Source organism: Zalophus californianus, chromosome 5 (genome assembly GCF_009762305.2).
Source record: "Zalophus californianus isolate mZalCal1 chromosome 5, mZalCal1.pri.v2, whole genome shotgun sequence".
In the NCBI taxonomy this organism is placed as follows: Eukaryota; Metazoa; Chordata; class Mammalia; order Carnivora; family Otariidae; genus Zalophus; species Zalophus californianus.
The window spans coordinates 95180948-95190419 of NC_045599.1; positions in this window are offsets into that span (position 1 = coordinate 95180948).

The following is a 9472-nucleotide window of genomic DNA, read 5'->3' on the forward strand; positions in this document are numbered from 1 at the left end:
AGCTTTGATGTCTGATGTGAATTCAAATCCACACTCTATTGCTTATCGGCCATGAGGGTAGGACAAACTCTCATTTTTTTCTAAGATTCAGTTTTCTCATCTGTAAAATGGGATACTAGTACACACTTCATATGATTGTTGTGAAGATTAGAGGAGATCATGGACACAGCGGGTAACATGTAACAGTTCAATATACACGTACAGAGGATGTCACTTGTGGTTTTTATCCTATTGGTGCCACACACCCATTTGAAAATCTGATAGAAGCCGAGAAAACTCTCTCCTGAAAGTACACAAGCACAGGATTTACCAACAATGCCAGGAGGTAAGGGTGCTCTGAGAGCCAGCCACAGTGGCCCCCAGGAAAAGAGTCCTAGAGTTACGCTAACGAAGACATTTCTCAGAAAAATCTCATTTTTGCTCTGGAAACAGATACTATCAGGAAACAAAAATGTTTCTTTGACCCATGGTGATAAGACTGAATTAAAGTCTTCCTGAATTTTCTTTATTCATAACTCTCACTACCTCTTTCTGCCTTACACTAGAGAGTCGGTAAGTCTTAGGCAGATTAGGCTATGTCACCACTGACAGACAGCTGGGCAAAATACTAATTTCATGTTATCTAAAGTTATTTCCTTTTTGGTTTTCTAGCAGCACTCTTTAGGTAGTACCTTTTGTAGTGAGCAGTTGAATCAGTCAGGATTCCACCAGAGAAACAAAACCAGTAGGTGAGGTATATAAACATGAAGAAATGTATTGCCAGGAACTGGCTTATGTGAATGTGGGGCTGGTTAGGCACATCCCAGATCCATAGGGAAGGCCATCAGGAAGTGCAGTCTAGACATTCTCAGGAGGAGCTGAAGCTGCTTTCCACACAGCTGGAATTTCTTCTTTTTCAAGAAAGGCTCACTTAAGACCTTTCAACTGACTAGATCAGACCTACTCAGACTATTGAGGATAGTCTCCTTCGCTTAAAGTCAACTGATTGTAGATGTTAATTACATCTACAAAATGCATCCACAGCAACACCTAGATTGGTGCTTGATTGAATAAGTCTGGAGTCTCGCCAAGTTAACTCATAAAACTATTGATCTCAGCAGTATTACAAATCAGATTATGCATCAGAGGTTGGTGAATTTCTTCTGTAAAGGATTAGACAGTAAATATTTCAGTCTTTGCAGGCCAATAGGCAAAATCAAGGATATTATGTAGGTACTTTCATAACAAGAGAGATAAGAGTTCCACATTTTTAATTGATAAAATTCAAAATTTGATATTAATAATTGAGTATATTTTTTTGTGATTAGGTCTAGTAATGAGAAAAATAAATTTTGGGGGGAGATCATATTTCACTTCACTGGAGTTAAAAATTAGTATTCCCTTTAACCAGAATTGATTGCAAATATTCATGTTAATGTTGACCCATAATGAAATTTTACAGTTTTCATCTTAGAAAATGTCTTTTCCCACAGGTGGTATGTAGTAAAGAATTAATCTTGCCCAATAAGAAGTCTGATATTTGTCCTCAGCTACTGGGAATTGGTCTTAGGCCCTTGAAATATCATGGTTTGCCTAGGAAACTTAGGTCACACCAAGCAATCTAAAAATATGCTTTAGGATAGGGCCTATGCCAGAAAGACAAACAGTGTAAAATGGGCCACATGGTATCAGGTGATCTGGAAGTTGAGATAAACTATGTGGGTAATCAATCATGCCTATGTGATAAAGCCCTAATAAACTCTGGACACTAAGGTTTGGGTGAGTTTTCCTGGTTGGCAATACTCCACACATATCATCACACATTAATGCCAGTAAAGTAACAAATCCTAACTCCATGTAGAGAGGACAATAGAAATGTTTGGTACTTCCCTGGACTCTGCTCTATGTACTTCTTCCCTAGATTGAATTAAATATGTATCCTTTCCCAGTAACAAATAGTAACTGAGCAGAACAGCTTTCAGTGAGCTCTGTGAGTCCTTCTAGTGAATTATTGACCCTGGTGATGGTTTGGGGAATACTCCAAACTTGTAATTGGTGTCACAGGTGAGGATATCTTGTATGGAGTATATATCCTCTAAACTTTGTAGTTGGCTATGTCTCACAGTTGGCTAAAACTCTCAAAGGAAGGTACTGGCAAATACTGGTATCAATCCGTGAGCATAAGATTTTACTAAACATTTTCATTGCTTGGAAGGCATTTATAGAATTTTATTAAATCTTATCTTGATGTTTGCCTTTTAGTGTGTCATACTGCAAATTAATCACTTCCAGTTGAAGGTTATATGGCAACTCCTCAATTGCTCAGTTAAATGGATTTTGCAATTTAAACCTTTCTTTTATACTTGTATTGAGGTCTGAAAAACATCAAGGGAACTATAGTTTGAGTTGGGAAAATACGTTCACTGAAAATTTGTGTAGTAATGGAAATCTCACTTTTTGTTTTAAGTTTTGACAGCACAGGAAGTTTTTGAAGCAGATTGACATTACTTGTGATTTAAACATTAATTGTCATCAAAATGACTTTATCACAGAGCTCTGTATATAATCATTGTTTCACTTTGAATTTTGGTTGAATCCATTAAGAATCGTTATGACAGAGGCTCCTGGGTGGCTCAGTCAGGTAAGCAACTGACCTTGGCTCAGGTCATGATCTTAAGGTCCTGGGATTGAGCCCCACATCAGGCTCCATGCTCAGCAGGGAGTCTGTTTGTCCCTCTCCCTGTCCTTCTGTCCCTCCTCCCCCCTCCAGCTCACACTCTCTTTGTCTCAAATAAATAAATAAATAAAATCTTTTTTTTTTAAAAGGAATCACTATGATATTTCCAGAGTCATCCATTGGTCAACAGCTGAAAGCTGTTCTTCTTGTTAAGAAAAATTTCAGTCTCGACCCTGAGCTCAAAGTCACTGGTGACTTATTACTGTGAAGACATCGAACTGCTATGGGTTGGTAAGGCAAGTCAGGACATTCAGCTTCTATTTTTGACAAAAGTTCACAAGACAGACAATGGTTAAGTCCAGAAAAGCTAATGAAATTCACCCTGGATACAACTGGTTCAATAACACATGATAGATTCAAATACTTTCTACAAAGTACCTTCTGATGACTATGGCAATAAATTAGCATAGGCTTTGTAAATTCATCCAAAAAGCCTTTATTTGCTCCATATATATTTTTACCACCAAGAGTTGTAACACATCTTAGCAGATTCCACTTCAGGTTGTACTGAAATAATGTTTCCTCCTTGTCTTTGAAAATATTTTTGCCAATAGTTTTTCCACATGGACTATTCATAGAAACTAATTCTTCATTCACTTCAAACTCAGCACTGACTCATCAAATACCAACTGTGCTGTATTGCTGACATCTGTCACCTTATCAAGAGCTACTAGAAATCATTTGCCTTATTTTTAAATTGATTACTGATATAGTTCCCAATGTCCTCAACTCTTCAGGCAACCACTGCTATCAAAAGGCTAATGGTCTTACACTACTTTACTTGCTCAGACACATTTTATCTGCTGCTACAATCAAACATGAAGAACTTACCACCAAAAGATGTCTTTCCTTGAGCCTCGATGGCAAGATGGTGGAGGAGTAGGAGACCTAATTTCGTCTGGTCCCAGGAATTCAGCTAGATAGGGATCAAACCATTCTGAACACCTACGAACTCAACAGGAGATAGAAGAAAAGAATAGCAGCAACTCTCTGAACAGAAAAGCGACCACTTTCTGGAAGGTAGGATGTGCGGAGAAGTGAATCCGGGGCAATATTCGGGAAGATAGACAGCAGGGGAGGGAGCCTCCATCAGCCACTACTGGCAAGTGATAGAGCAGCAGAGCACAAAATAGGAACTTTTAGAAGTCTGCTCCACTGAGGGATGTCACTCCAATGGCTAAGCAAGGGTGGCACCCTCGCTGGAACAGTGTGATCTCAGGACCCTCGGGGTCACAGAAAGACCGGGGGTACCTGAGTGCAGCAGAGCTCCCAGGTATCGGAGCAGGGAAGCCGGCTGCAGAGACAAAGCCAATGAGTAGGCTCTCAGCTCGGGGTTGCCATAAACTGTGATCCGCAACACAGTCGGGCCACTGCTCTTCCAGCAGGGACCCAACAAGCAGCAGATCTAGGGGAGACTCACCTTCCTCCCCCGGGAGGAGTGGCATGGGAGCACACCACAGGTCTCTGCTGGGTTTGGAGACTCCACACAGTGTTGGGTGCCATAGATAGAAAGGCTCGGTCACAGGCCAGGTGAGCACGGAGTGCGACCGGAGACCGGGGAGATGGGAGTGATTGACTGCTTTACTCTGGGGGCTCACTGAGGAGTGGGGCCCTGAGTTCTTGCTCCTCCTGGTGGAGATTGGGAGGCTGCCATTTTCACTCTTGTCCTCCAAAGCCACATGGAAAGCATGCAGGGAACAAAAGCTCCCGAGAGCAAACCCAAGCAGATTACTTAGCCTGGACCTGGCAAAGGCGGGGCAATTTCACCTCCAGCAAAGACATTTGGGAACCACGGCAACAGGCCCCTCCCCCAGAAGATCAGCAAGAACAGCCAGCCAAGACCAAGTTTACGGATCACTGAGAACGGCAGAACTCCAGCACTAGGGGAATACTGCACATAGAATTCATGGCTTTTTTCCCATGATTCTTTAGTCTTTCAAAGGTAATTTTTTAAATTTTCTTTTCTTTCTTTCTTTTTATTTTTTTGAATTTTTCATTTTCCCTTTTTCAACCAACATCTTATCAATCTCTTTTTAAAAAAATCTTTTTTATTTTTCATTTTTAGAGTCATATTCGATCCCTTCATAATAGTTAACCTTATTTTTGGTATATACATATATATATATATATATATATATATATATATATATATATATATATATATATGTTGTTCTTTCTTTAAAATTTTGGGATACAGACCAAAATATACCCTAAATCTCTAGTGTATGGCTTTGTTCTAGTCTCCTGCCTGATCACAGTCTCTTCCGTTTTTTTTTTTTTAAATTCCTCTTCTTTCTTTTTTCAACCAACTTCTTATCAATTCCTTTTATAAAATCTTTTATAATTTTCATCTTTACAGTCATATTCCATCCTTTCATCGTATTTACCCTTATTTTTGTACATATATAAGTTCTTCTTTCTTTAAAATTTTGGGAGACACTTTCTGATAACAGACCAAATTATGCCCAAAATCTAGTGTATGGCACTGATCTATACACCAGCCTGACCATATTTGATCATATTCTATTTTTTTTTAATCTTTTCCTTTTTCTTTTCTTTTTTTTCGTTTTTCTTTCTTTCCCTTTCTTTTCCCCTGGTTTCAGGTCTCCTCTGGTTTGTTTACTGTATATTTTTCTGGGGCCATTGTTACTCTGTTAGCATTTTGTTCTCTCATTCATCCATTCTCCTCTGGACAAAATGACAAGATGGAAAAAAATCACCTCAAAAAAAAGAACAAGGGCGCCTGGGCAGCTCAGATGGTTAAGCATCTGCCTTCGGGTCAGGTCATGATCCCAGAGTCCTGGGATCAAGTCCCGCATCGGGCTCCCTGCTCCTTGGGAGCCTGCTTCTCCCTCTGCTTCTCTCTCTCTCTCTCTGTCTCTCATGAATAAATAAATAAAATCTTAAAAAAAAAAAAGAACAAGAGGCAGTACCGACTGCCAGGGACCTAATCAATATGGACATTAGTAAGGTGTCAGAACTAGAGTTCAGAATGATGACTTTAAATATAATAGTTGGGCTTGAAAAAGCCATGGAAGGTATTAGAGATACCTTTTCTGGAGAAATAAAAGAACTAAAATCTAACAAAGTCAAAATCAAAAAGGCTATTAATGAGGTGCAATCAAAAATACAGGCTCTAACTGCTAGGATAAATGAGGCAGAAGAGAGAATTAGTGATATAGAAGACCAAATGATGGAAAATAAAGAAGCTGAGAAAAAGAGAGATAAACAACTACTGGATCACAAGGGCAGAATTTGAGAGATAAGTGATACCATAAGATGAAACAATATTAGAATAATTGGGATCCCAGAAGAAGAAGAAAGAGAGAGAGGGGCAGAAGGTATATCAGAGCAAATTATAGCAGAGAACTTCCCTAATGTGGGGAAGGAAACAGGCATCAAAATCCAGGAGGCACAGAGAACGCCCCTCAAAATCAATAAAAATAGGTTAACATCTAATAGTAAAACTTAAGAGTCTCAGAGACGAAGAGAAAATCCTGAAAGCAGCTCAAGACAAGAGATCTGTAACCTACAATGGTAGAAATATTAGATTGGCAACAGACCTATCCACAGAGACCTGGCAGGCCCGAAAGGACTGGCATGATATATTCAGAGTACTAAATGAGAAAAATATGCAGCCAACAATACTATATCCAGCTAAGCTGTCATGAAAATAGAAGGAGAGATAAAAAGCTTCCAGGACAAACAAAAACTAAAGGAATTTGCAAACACAAAACGAGCCCTACAAGAAATATTGAAAGGGGACCTCTAAGCAAAGAGAGAGCCGAAAGTAACATAGACCAGAAAGGAACACAGACAATACACAGTAACAGTCACCTTACAGGCAATACAATGGCACTAAATTCCTATCTTTCAAAAGTTACCCTGAATGTATATGGGCTAAATGCCCCAATCAAAAGACACAGGCTATCAGATAGGATAAAAAAACAAGACCCATCGATATGCTGTCTGCAAGAGACTCATTTTAGACCCCAAAACACCTCCAGATTAAAAGTGAGGGGATGGAAAACTATTTATCATGCTAATGGACACCAAAAGAAAGCTGGGGTGGCAATCTTTATAGCAGACAAATTAGATTTTAAACCAAAGACTATAACAAGAGATGAGGAAGGACACTAAATCATACTTAAAGGGTCTATCCAACAAGAAGATCTAACACTTGTAAATATCTATGCCCCTAACATGGCAGCCAAGTATATAAGCCAATTAATAACAAAAGCCAAGAAACACATCGACAACAATACAATAATAGTGGGGGACTTTAACACCTCCCTCACTGAAATGGACAGATCATCTAAACAAAAGATCAACAAGGAAATAAAGACTTTCAATGACACACTGGACCAAATGGACTTCACAGACATATTCAGAAAATTCCATCCCAAAGCAACAGAATACACATTCTTCTCTAGTGCCCATAGAATATTCTCCAGAATAGATCACAACCTAGGGCACAAGTCAGGTCTCAAACAGTACCAAAAGATTGGTACCGGTTCCCTGCATATTTTCAGACCACAGTGCTTTGAAACTAGAACTCAATCACAAGAGGAAAGTCGGAAAGAACTCAAATACATGGAGGCTAAAGAGCATCCTACTAAAGAATGAATGGGTCAACCAGGAAATTAAAGAAGAATTAAAAAAATTCATGGAAACCAATGAAAATGAAAACACAACTGTTCAAAATCTTTGGGATGCAGCAACGGCAGTCCTAAGAGGAAAGTATATAGCAATACAAGCCTTTCTCAAGAAACAAGAAAGGTCTCAAACACACAACCTAACCCTACCCCTAAAGGAGCTGGAGAAAGAACAGCAAATGAAGCCTAAACCCAGCAGGAGAAGAGAAATAATAAAGATCAGAGCAGAAATCAATGAAATAGAAACCAAAAGAACAGTAGAACAGATCAACGAAACTAGGAGCTGGTTCTTTGAAAGAATTAATAAGATTGATAAACCCCTGGCCAGACTTATCAAAAGAAAAGAGAAAGGACCCAAAGAAATAAAATCATGAATGAAAGAGGAGAGATCACAACCAACACCAAAGAAATACAAACAATTATAAGAACATAGTAGGAGCAACTCTATGCCAGCAAATTAGATAATCTGGAAGAAATGGATGCATTCCGGGTGCCTGGGTGGCTCAGTTGGTTAAGCGACTGCCTTCGGCTTAGGTCATGATCCTGGAGTCCCGGGATCGAGTCCCGCATCTGGTTCCCTGCTCAGCAGGGAGTCTGCTTCTCCCTCTGACCCTCTTCCCTCTCGTGCTCTCTGTCTCTCATTCTCTCTCTCTCAAATAAATAAATAAAATCTTTAAAAAAAAAAAAAAGAAATGGATGCATTCCTAGAGATGTATAAACTACCACAACTAAACCGGGAAGAAATAGAAAACCTGAACAGACCTATAACCACTAAGGAAATTGAAGCAGTCATCAAAAATCTCCCCACAAAAAAAACCCAGGGCCAGATGGCTTCCCAGGGGAATTCTACCAAACATTTCAAGAAGAATCAATACCTTTTCTTCTGGAACTGTTCCAAAAAATAGAAATGGAAGGAAAACTTCCAAACTCGTTTTATGAGGCCACCATTACCTTGATCCCCAAACCAGACAAAGACCCCATCCAAAAGGAGAATTACAGACCAATATCCTTGATGAACATGGATGCAAAAATTCTCACCAAAATACTAGGCAATAGGATCCAACAGTACATTAAAAGGATTATTCACCAAGACCAAGTGGGATTTATCCCTGGGCTGCAAGGTTGGTTCAACATCTGCAAATCAATCAATGTGATACAATACATTAATAAAAGAACAAGAACCATATGATCCTCTCAAAAGATGCAGAAAAGGCATTTGACAAAGTACAGCATCCTTTCTTGATCAAAACTCTTCAGAGTATAGGGATAGAGGGTACATATCTCAGTATGATAAACACCATCTATGAAAAACCCTCAGTGAATATCATTCTCAAAGGAGAAAAACTGAGAGCTTTCCCCCTAAGGTCAGGAACATGGCAGGGATGTCCACTATCACCACTGCTATTCAACATAGTACTAGAAGTCCTGGCCATAGCAATTTGACAACAAAAAGAAATAAAAGGCATCCGAATCAGCAAAGAAGAAGTCAAACTCTCACTCTTTGCAGATGATATGGAAAACCCAAAAGACTCCATCCCAAAACTGCTAGAACTCATACAGGAATTCAGTAAAGTGGCAGGATATAAAATCAATGCACAGAAATCAGTGGCATTCCCATACACCAACAACAAGACAGAAGAAAAAGAAATTAAGGAGTGGATCCCTTTTACAACTGCACCCCAAACCATCAGATACCTAGGAATAAATCTAACCAAAGAGGCAAAGAATCTGTACTCAGAAAACTATAAAATACTCATGAAAGTAATTGAGGAAGACACAAAGAAATGGAAAAACGTTCCATGCTCATGGACTGGAAGAAAAAATATTGTGAAGATGTCAATGCTACCTAGAGTAATCTACACATTCAATGCAATCCCTATCAAAATACCATCCACTTTTTTCAAAGAAATGGAACAAATAATCCTAAAATTTGGTCCATAGAAAAGACCACGAATGGCCAGAGGAATGTTGAAAAAGAAAAGCAAAGCTGGTGGCCTCACAATTCCGGACTTCAAGCTCTGTTACAAAGCTGTCATCATCAAGAGAGTATGGTACTGGCACAAAAACAGACACATCGATCAATAGAACAGAATAGAGAGCC